The 9,888-nt window shown below is 45.1% G+C and overlaps 1 pseudogene; it reads left to right on the forward strand.

The window, feature by feature from the left end:
* Positions 1 to 5,941: 5,941 nt before the first annotated feature.
* LOC132010505 (large ribosomal subunit protein eL8-like) lies at positions 5,942 to 9,179 on the forward strand (annotated as a pseudogene).
* The last annotated feature ends 709 nt before the right edge of the window (positions 9,180 to 9,888 follow it).

Raw genomic sequence — 9,888 nt, forward strand, 5'->3', positions numbered from 1 at the left:
TTAGTACTTCCTCTGCTCTCTAAAAGATGAAATTGTCAGCAGGCAATAATAATAGCTAAGGTCTATTGAACACTTGCTGTGTGAGAGGCGCCTTCCCTGTGGGGAAGCCGAGGCCCAAAGGACACATGTCTGCTCAAGTTCATCCTCCTGCCAGCTGCTGAAGCATGAGCATTCGAGCCAGAGTCTGACTCTGAAGCCCAAGTTCTGTCTCTGGTTAAAAGAGCTTGTTACACGGTCTGGTTCTAGCTGGACAGACATCCAGCCAGCCTGAGGATGGAGAGGTCTCCCCGCTCCAGCTGTATCTCACCACTTTGGGGCCATTTTTCTGATATGCAGAGGCTGGTGATCTGATTTCTGGATCTCTTCTCTCCTTCCACATTCAGCCTTTGATCCCCATGACCTACAACCCGACACCATATCCATTCCTAACCTGCCAGACACCTTCGTCCCCTCCTAGAACAAGTGGCGCAGGGAGGCTTCTCTTAAACACCTTTGCCTTCTCCTGCCGATGAACCATCTCGCACTCCTCACAGACACGGCTGGCAGAACAAAAACCGGGGCACACTTCTGGAGACCACTTGAGGTTAGGGATGGATTCCAAGTAGAATGGTTATTCCTGTGGCTCCTCCTTGAAAGAAAGAGTTCTGCTCTTTTTGTTTGTTTTTCTTTCTCTTCTAAAGTTATGTGAATTTGGAGAGTGCTATACCTTTTGGGTTTCTTAAGTAATGCTGTTTCAATTAAGCTGTTGCCCAAGCCTGCTTCCTTTTCCAGTCACCAAGAGTATATCTGACTTTACCCCACGCAATAAAAAACCCAGTCATCACCATCTGTATGACTGAAGATGCATGATCCTAAGGTTGAAAGAAGGATCATTTCATTAAAATTATCTTAAATTCAGTATTGCCAAATTTAACCTATAAATCACTATTAACTTAGAAAATACCATTTTCTTGCCAATAATTTTGATTATAACAACTGTGATTATAATTACATAGAATTCTAATTTCAGAATAGTTTAAATAGTAATTATAACCCAAACTGCAATATTTCTACCACATAATCATAAGCTAATTCTCTCAGTTCTTAAGTTTGAGCTGAGATGATTTCACCTGAAAAAATTATTCTTTATTAATATTTCCTCTAATATTTTTGGCATGTTTTAAATACTTCAGTTTTCTTACTATCAAGTTTTGGCTAACATTTCACTCTTGTTCTTTAATGTGTTTCCAGGCCTAACTCCTAAAGTACACACACCAAAAACACCATTTCAGAATATCAGACGCAGCTGTCTCTGAAAAGAATTTTGTCACTCACACAAGTTCTTCTATGGCGGTGGACTCTAGTTTTTGACTTGTGCCAGTTGAATTGTAGTCCTGGTTTCCTTGGGAATCCAAAAGCTTTGCTCATAACTGAATGTAAGTACTCGTACCCCTTTTTTCTTATCTTTTCTTTTTCTTTTTTTTTTTTTTTTTAGAAAGAGAGAGAGATGGGTGGAAGGGGCGAGGGAGAGGGAGAGAGATTTTTTTTTTTTAAGATTTATGTATTTATTTGAGAGAGAGAGCAGGGGCGGTGGGGAGAGGCAGAGGAAGAGAGGGTCCTAAGCAGACTCCGTAGTGAGCATAGAGCCTGATGTGGGACTTGATCTCACAACCCTGAGATCATGACCTAAGACATCATAACCTGAGCTGAAATCAAGAGTCGGATGCCCAACCGACTAAGCCACCCAGGAGCCCCTAATGTGTTCTTATTCCAGCAAGAGTTGTTGCTGTCATGGCTTTCTGCTAATTCCAGGAAAAACCTTATAGTTTACCTTTCTAAATTGCAATACCTCCTCCCTTCCCCTGCCTCTCCTCTTTTCCCCATCAACTTTTCCAACTTTAAGAGGGTTTTTTGGGGTATTTTTTCCCCCATTTGGAGGGATTCTCAACTGCAAGGATTCTTGACTGCACCCAACAGAAACTGATTCTGCCTCCTTTGAGCAGGAAAGGGATTCTTGGAAGGAGAGTGGGTGGGTGTCAATGTGAAGGCTGAAGATCCTGATGAGCAAATGAGCAGCACCAAGGGGAAGTGGGCAGTTGTAACCACAGCCATGGTCATGCTAAGGGGACAGCCTGGTTGGAAAGCAGTGTCTCTCTGGCTGCTGAGCCCTGGCCCTGGCATTGCTGCCACCATTGGCTCAGACATCAGTGGCTCCTGCCATGCCTCTGGTGTAGTCAGCTTCTTTGTCTTGCTTACTTCAGACCCATGGTTCTCTGATTCAGGTGGATGAGCCTGGATCATGCAATCATTCCCTAATTTCCAAGGGATGGGGCTCTGTTTCCTACCAAGGCCAGGCAAAGAATGACTGCCCTACATAGTAAGGGGGTTTGGATGCTGACCACTCCTCAGAAACAACCCAGCAAATACTAGTATAGATCCAAGCCTTGGGTACACAGTCTTCTTTTCCCCAAACAGATGAAGGGAGTCATTTCTTCTCTCAGAGGGATGAGTGCCCCTTTCTCTCTAACAAGGAATACCAGCTGCCTGGAGTTTTCTGATATCTAATGATATATAATTAATTTCTACATTAAATTATACAAATTTATAAATATTTAAGTATTTATTATCTTTATATTATACATAATATAATTGGATAGTATATTAATATAGCTTAATTAATATACTTTTTAATTAATTAATTTTTAAAAATTTAATTAATAATAATAAAGATTTCCTTAACAACCATCTCCAACATAGGATTAAGGATAATTTTATTTTATTTTATTTCTTTATTTTTAAAAGATTTTATTTATCTGAGAGAGACAGCATGAGAGGGGAGAGGTCAGAAGGAGAAGCAGACTCTCCACTGAGCAAGGAGCGCAATGAGGAACTCAATGCTGGGACTTGATCCGGGGACTCCAGGATCATGACCTGAGCCTAAGGCAGTTGCTTAATCAACTGAACCACCCAGGTGCCCATATTTTACTTATTTTTTAAAGCTTTTCTTAGTCAAAGCTAAAGGGCTCTTTATTTCACATGTAGAGAGAAAGAAATGTTTATTTATATATATATATATATATTTAAGATTGTATTTATTTATTTGACAGGGAGAGAGAGAGTATAAGCAGAGGGAGCAGCAGGCAGTGGGAGAGAGAGAGAAGCAGGCTACCTAGAGAGCAAGGAGCCTGATGTGGGACTCAAGCCCAGGACCCTGAAATCATGACCTGAGCCCAAGGCAGACGCCCAACTAACTGAGCCACCCTGGCCCCCCAGGATAATTGTATTATAAAGATTTTATTTATTTATTTTATTGATAGCTAGAAAGCATGAGCAGGGGGAGGGGTAGAGGCAGAGGGAAAGGCAGAGACTCCCAGACTCCGTGCTGAGCATGGAGCCCACGCAAGAGTCATTCTTATGACCCCGAGATCACGACCTGAGTCAAAATCAAGAGTCAGAGGCTCAACTGACTGAACCAGCCAGGAGCCCCAAGAATAATTCCATTGTAAATAAGAAATCTGTAGCACTCCCTCTGGCGGCACATATATGAAAATTGGAGTGATAAACAAAAAATCTATAACTTAAAAAATCTCCAAAACATAACATTTAAATAGATGTTAAATGTAGAGGTCAATGGCAGGGAAATATTTTTCCTTTGGAAAGCTAAATGTATAGCCTCAAAATACCCCACAGCTACAAAGAGAAACTCTGCAACTCTTTCAAGATAGTACGGTCAAGTACCATGTCACTCTGTCACTTAGTATAATGTTTTCAAGCATCAAGATGCTGACAGTTGGAAGAATTAGGTGCTATTTTTGTGTAAGGAGAGATAAGAGAGTGAATAGGATGGGATTCATTGGAGCAGGTTTCTGGGGAGGTGAGTCTTTAGTGAAATCACTAAGAGGGTCGTGACAATAACCTGGTAGAGATGAGGAGATTCCCGAAGGAGGGAACTGGCAAGATGCATATGGGAAATGCATCGTGGCTGTGACAGATCTTGGTAACTGTGCTGAGAAGCGAAGAAGAGGAAGAATGTCCTTCAGAGCCGGGGAAAGGCCTAAATTCAGCCTTTTTGGTCAGTGCTAGGCTAACAAAAATGGGTTCTGATAGGTCAATCATCCTCTGGTGTGCTGATGTGGAAAAAAAAAAAAAAAATCACTCCTCCCTGTTTCCGGCTCACCAGCTTCCCCTCCTCTTTGGACCCCACCCTGCCCCCAGCCTGTGGCTAAACTGCCCAACTGCCAATTAAAACCCACACTTCCCAGCATGCCTTGCATACCCCAGAAGCCCCAGTCCCCACCATTCATTCTGTTCCCCAGCTGAAAACAGCCATAGCAAATCACCCTCCGGATTCGGGGCGCCCAGCACAGGGCCTCTCGCTCTCTGGGCGCCTCTCCCCACTACCTGCCTTGGCTGTGGCTGAACCTGCTACCACTTGACAGCAAACCACACTTGACACAGGAACAGGGAGGAGAATGGGGCCTACACTCTACTCCTCTTATGAAATCAACAAGGTTGTGCTCCTCCTCCCACAACAGGCTGCTTCTGAGCCTTTGGCCCTTCTCTCCTCAATCCCAGGGTCTCAGGAGACCTGGCAGGAGCCCCTGGGGTAGTCTTCCTCTTTGACATGTAGAGCTTCTGAGGATGTGTGTGTGTGTGTGTGTGAAGTGAATTTGGGAGCTTTTGACCAGTGCTCTGTGACATTTGCACTTTGCCTCACTGCTGAGGCCCCTTTAGTCTCCATAACCTGCACTTCCTTCTCTCCCGAGCACTCCCTCACTTCTAAGGAACCTGCTCTTTGTCCTACAGTTGGCCTTCAGGCCTGCATCTCTCCCTGTCTGAGGAATCCCCCCACCATTTTGTTTTTAAGATTTTATTTATTTATTTGTCAGAGAGACAGAGAGAGTACAGGCAGGCAGAGAGGCAGGCAGAAGCAGAGGGAGAAGCAGGCTCCCCGAGAAGCAAGAAGCCTGATGCCCCCCACCATTTTTTAAAAAATTCTTTTTCGTCCCTGAGCAGTTGGAACCTTGTTTCATGGTTATACCTTTCCTTCTGCTGCCATTCCAGAATGCCATAGTCTTCAGGCATGTGGAACAAGCTGGGCCAGGAGTCCACCACTCTGAAACCCAAAAAGCTCTAAAGGCCAGCAATGTGTGTGTGTGTGTGTGTGTGTGTGTGTTGGGCACAAACTCATTCGGTTGCAAAACCTGACCTGAACTGACAGAAGCTTATTTTGTTCCCTTTATCATTTACCCCCGAAAGTGGATATGTACGTTTGTTGCCAAAACGTTAATGTGGTTTGGGAGTGTGGTTCTAGACCCTGTTGAAAGAATTAGCAGGCATATGCCCTGTGTTACCCTTATAAATCATGAAAAATTATGATTTTTGAAAACACCTTTGGCCCCAGGATTTTGGCATAAGAACCAATTATTTGGGACCTGGACTATAATGCCACAAGAAAGAGGACTGATACATAATTAGAGACACCCATGTGACAGAATACTGTGGAGCAAATAAAAATCCTATCCATGAAAACTTAAGGACCTAGGAAAACAAGTCCAGTGTATTGTTATAAATTATTTATATATGTTTTAAAAAGAACACATGGAATCTTGTCTTAACTTCATATTAAAAAATATCACTTAGGCATAGAAAAAGCTTGGGAGGCAGCAGAACATAATGTTAATAATGAGTTGTCTCTGTATTATGCCTCTGTGGTTGATTTTCTTCTTTTTAGCCTTTCCAGTATCTATGTAATGCTTTTATAATCGGATTTTTTTTTTTAAAGAAACCACTAACTGTTACTAAAAACAACTTGGTACTGACACTTTTGAGTGTGTGGCCTCGGGCAAAACATGTGATCAACCTGAGCCTGATTTTTTTTTTTTTTGGTAAATTAAGACTATCAGTACCTACTTCTACCTACTTCTCAGAGTTATTAAGAGACGATATACCTGGACGGAAGATGGCTTGGTAGGTGGCAGTTTTAATAATAGCAAAGGAAACTTACATACCAGTTTTGTCATGGGCAGCAGCAAGATGAATAGATCCCCGGACCTGCCCTCTGATCTTAAAAGTTTATAAAGAGGACCTAACCAGGCTCAGCCACATATACCCTGCAGGTGTTTTCAATAACTTGTCACCATCTCAAGGCTATGTCCAAGCAGCAGCCTCTGGCAGCGGGAAAGGCAATTGGAACCCACATTCCCAGGATACAGGAGGGAGTGAAGAACCTGAAAGTACCCTGGTCCAGCTCATGGGTTAATCAGTGGTCATGTCTTTTTTTTTTTTTTTTTTTAAGTAAAAGATTTTAGGGGCGCCTGGGTGGCTCAGTGGGTTAAAGTAAAAGATTTTATTTATTTATTTATTCATTTGACAGAGAGAAGAGAGAGCACAAGCAGGAGGAGCGGCAGAAGGAGCGGGAGAAGCAGGTTCCCCAATGAGCAGGGAGCCCGATGTGGGACTCGATCCCAGGACCCTGGAGTCATGACCTGATCTGAAGACAGACGTTGAACCGACTGAACCACCCAGGCATCCCAGGGGTCATGTCTTTTTTGATCACATTCCCCCAACAGGACCAGATCATGCAAGGCCTAGAAACCATGGTAAGGACTCAGATTTATAGTCATCAATTATGAAAAAGGATTTCTCAATGACCAACAAGTGATTTTTTTCAAAACTTCAACCTCTCCAACTGCTCCAGAGCAAGACACTTTAACCTTCATTCATTTAAAGAAATTTTTGTTGCTAAAAAACAAAACAAACGGAAACAGACTCATACAGAAAACAGTCTGGTGGTTGCCAGAGGGAAGGGGCTTGGGGGATGGGTAAAATAGGAGAAGAGGATTAAAAGACACAAACTTCCAGGTATAAAATAAATAAATCAAGGCGATGTCATATACTCCATAGGGAATATAGTTAATAATAATAACAACCCTGTATGTTGACAAAAGTTAGGCTTATCACAGATCACTTCTTAATGTATATAGATGTTGAATCATTAAGTTGTACCCCTAAAACAAAATACAATCTCATATGTGTTGTGTACCCATTATAATTCAATAAAAAAGAAAAAAAATTTGCTAGGTACGCACTAGGTGCTAGACTAGGTGTTACTGGGAATGCACACCATAATCCCTGGCAGGACCCCTGATCCCAGGACCTGCAGAACCAGAACAAGAACTGGCGATGGGCAGCACTAGACAGAACCGTGATCAGAGTCCCGTAGAGACACAAAGAGATCCCATCATCTCTCCTATAGTCTCTCCTTGTAGGGACTTTATCGAACACACAGTCCTCCTTAATCTCTTCTTCAGACTTTGACCGCAGTCCCAATTCCATCTCTGAAGGACACAATTCAGATGCTGCCTCTTCCACAAAACTGCCTCTGAAGTCACCCACTAGTTGTAGGGGCTTCTCCCACGACCCTCCCAGCGCCTCATTCCTATGATTCCCCACAATTCTGCCCTGAACAGAAACATACCTACTATGCGTGTCGCTCCCCCTCAACATCCCAGGGCTCACCACACCCTGGCACTGACAGGAGATTTATGCCAGATTCTTGTCATCTGTGTGCCACACAAAATCTTTGATCGTATGTTGATACTGTCAGTGTTTCCGGAAAAGGAAGAGGCAATGTCCACACAGAGGCCAGTCACTGGAATGAGCGGCTGAGGGAGGCCATGGGCTCCTTCTCCTGCGAGAGTTTCATGAACTGTGTGAGTCCCCACCTGGTGGGCCCCAAGAAGCAAGAGGAGCTGACCCAATGATTTGAGACCCACCTGCTCCCTGAGATGGTTGGAGCAGAGGAGTATACAAGCCAAGAAGGACCTTCAGCTGGGACAGCCTCACTTGCCCTCAGTCTTCGCATTGACCCCTAAGCTCTTCCAGGACTGGCATCATGAGGGGTTGAGTGGTTCCAATGTGGGCGGTGGCCTCTCCTCTTTCCGTTTTCGACTTTTGGTTCTTAAAAACTACATTCCAAATGAGGGAAATGAAACTATTGAAGACTGTCCCCCAGGAGCCAGCTGACGTGGGGCAAGAGAACAATTCCCAGTTAAGGCCCCAAAGGAAATCCCCTCCCTGTCATGTGCTGAGGCCGGGAGAAGCGGGGGAGGCACTAGCTCACTGCTTGGCCAGGCCCAGTCATCAAAGTAAAGGCCCAGATAGTAGGGCTGCCGGTCAGTGGCCGGCGCGGAGAGCCCAAGGCAGAGTGGAAAACACCACAGGTGGAGATCTTGCTGGGGAGGCTTCCCAGAAGAGGGGAGCCCAAGCAATGACTTGGGGATGGGGAGGACTGGGGTAGGCGGAAGAGATAACATTGTAAGGAAGGGAGGTCTTATTGTACAACCCTACTGTACAGGGAGTACAGAGTGGGGAACGTTCTCTCCTCTGGCCATCCGAGATGCCACCAAGGAAAGAAGGCTAAGAGGAATAACGTGGCCCCAGTCCCTGCTATGGGAACAAGCAGGAGGACAAGAAGATGGTCAATCCCCTGTCTGAGAAAAGGCCCAAGAATTCTGACCTCAGACAGGATATCCAGCCCAAAAGGGACCCCACCATCTTTGTCAAGTGGGCCCGCTACATCTGGCTGCAGTGACAAAGGGTCATTCTCCATAAATGTCTAAAAGTGCCTCCTGTGATTAACCAGTTCACCCAGGACCTGGACTGCCAAACAGCTGCTCAACTGCCCAAGCTGGCCCCCAGATACAGACCAGAGACAGAGCAAGAGAAGAAGCCAAGACCGTTGGCCTGGGCTGAGAAGAAAGTTGTCAGCAAAGCAGATGTCTCCACTGAGATGCCTCTTGTCCTTCAAGCTAGGGTTAATACTGTCACCACCTTGTGGAAAACAAGCAGGCTCAGCCGGTTGTGATTGCACATGATGTGGATCCCACTGAACTGGTTGTCTTCATGCCTGCCCTGTGTTGTAAGAAGGTAGTCCCCTACCGCATTACCAAGCGGAAGGCTAGCCTGGGCGTCTGGTTCATGGGAAGACCTGCACTACTGTTGCCTTCACACAGGTTAATTCGCAAGACAGAGGAGCTCTGTCCAAGCTGGTGGAAGCCATCATGACCAATTACAATGACAGATATGATGAGACCCACCATCACTGGAGAGGCAACAGCCTGGGTCCAGAATGGGTGGCTCACGTTGCCAAGTTGGAAGAGACAAAGGCTAGAGACTCGGTCACCAAACTAGGCTGAGAGGATGCTTTGAATCTTCTGTATGTAAAAGTAATAAAAGTTCTCTTTCAAAAAAAAAAAAAAAAAAAGACTGGATGAAACCCACTTGTAGACACATGTTGAAGTATGGCAGGTAATAATGAAGAGAGGCTACAGGCAAGATTAGACTACACGAGGCATCTGGACTTTCTCCTCCAGCTGAGAAGCACCCAGCTCCTCGCTTTCACGTCAGCTCTCCTAGGAAATGCTGGTGTCCTTCTGGACACTAGGCTTTGTTATACAGTTGAATAGGAGATGGGTACGGAATCCACAACGCTTGGAGCAGGGTCAAAGAAAAAGGCACATAGTCCCCCAAACTCTCACCATCCCAAGGAGGGATGTGCCTGGCAAGGGCGGGGCTGGATGTGCCATCAGTTGTGCTCCAGAAGAAGTAGTCCGATTCCCTCTGCGTTAAGCGGCCTGCAGGGGAGAGGGTCCAATCCTGAGTTCTGCAGTCAGGGTACAGTCTTGCTGGCATGGGAAAGTGTTGTTCTCAGCTGTAGAGCTGCATCGATTTCAGCTGGAAGTCTCAGGTCCTTTCAGCTTGGTCCAGATGAGAGAGGGAGAGCTGCTGGGGCTATTTGCCAACGAACTGGCTTGTCTCCGCAAATCCATCAAGACCGCTGGTTTTCTAAGGATTTTTTTGAGGGGTAACTGCTGCCTTCCTCAAAATAAATTCTGTGAAGAACCT

Source organism: Mustela nigripes, chromosome 2, assembly GCF_022355385.1.
Source record: "Mustela nigripes isolate SB6536 chromosome 2, MUSNIG.SB6536, whole genome shotgun sequence".
Lineage (NCBI taxonomy): Eukaryota > Metazoa > Chordata > Mammalia > Carnivora > Mustelidae > Mustela > Mustela nigripes.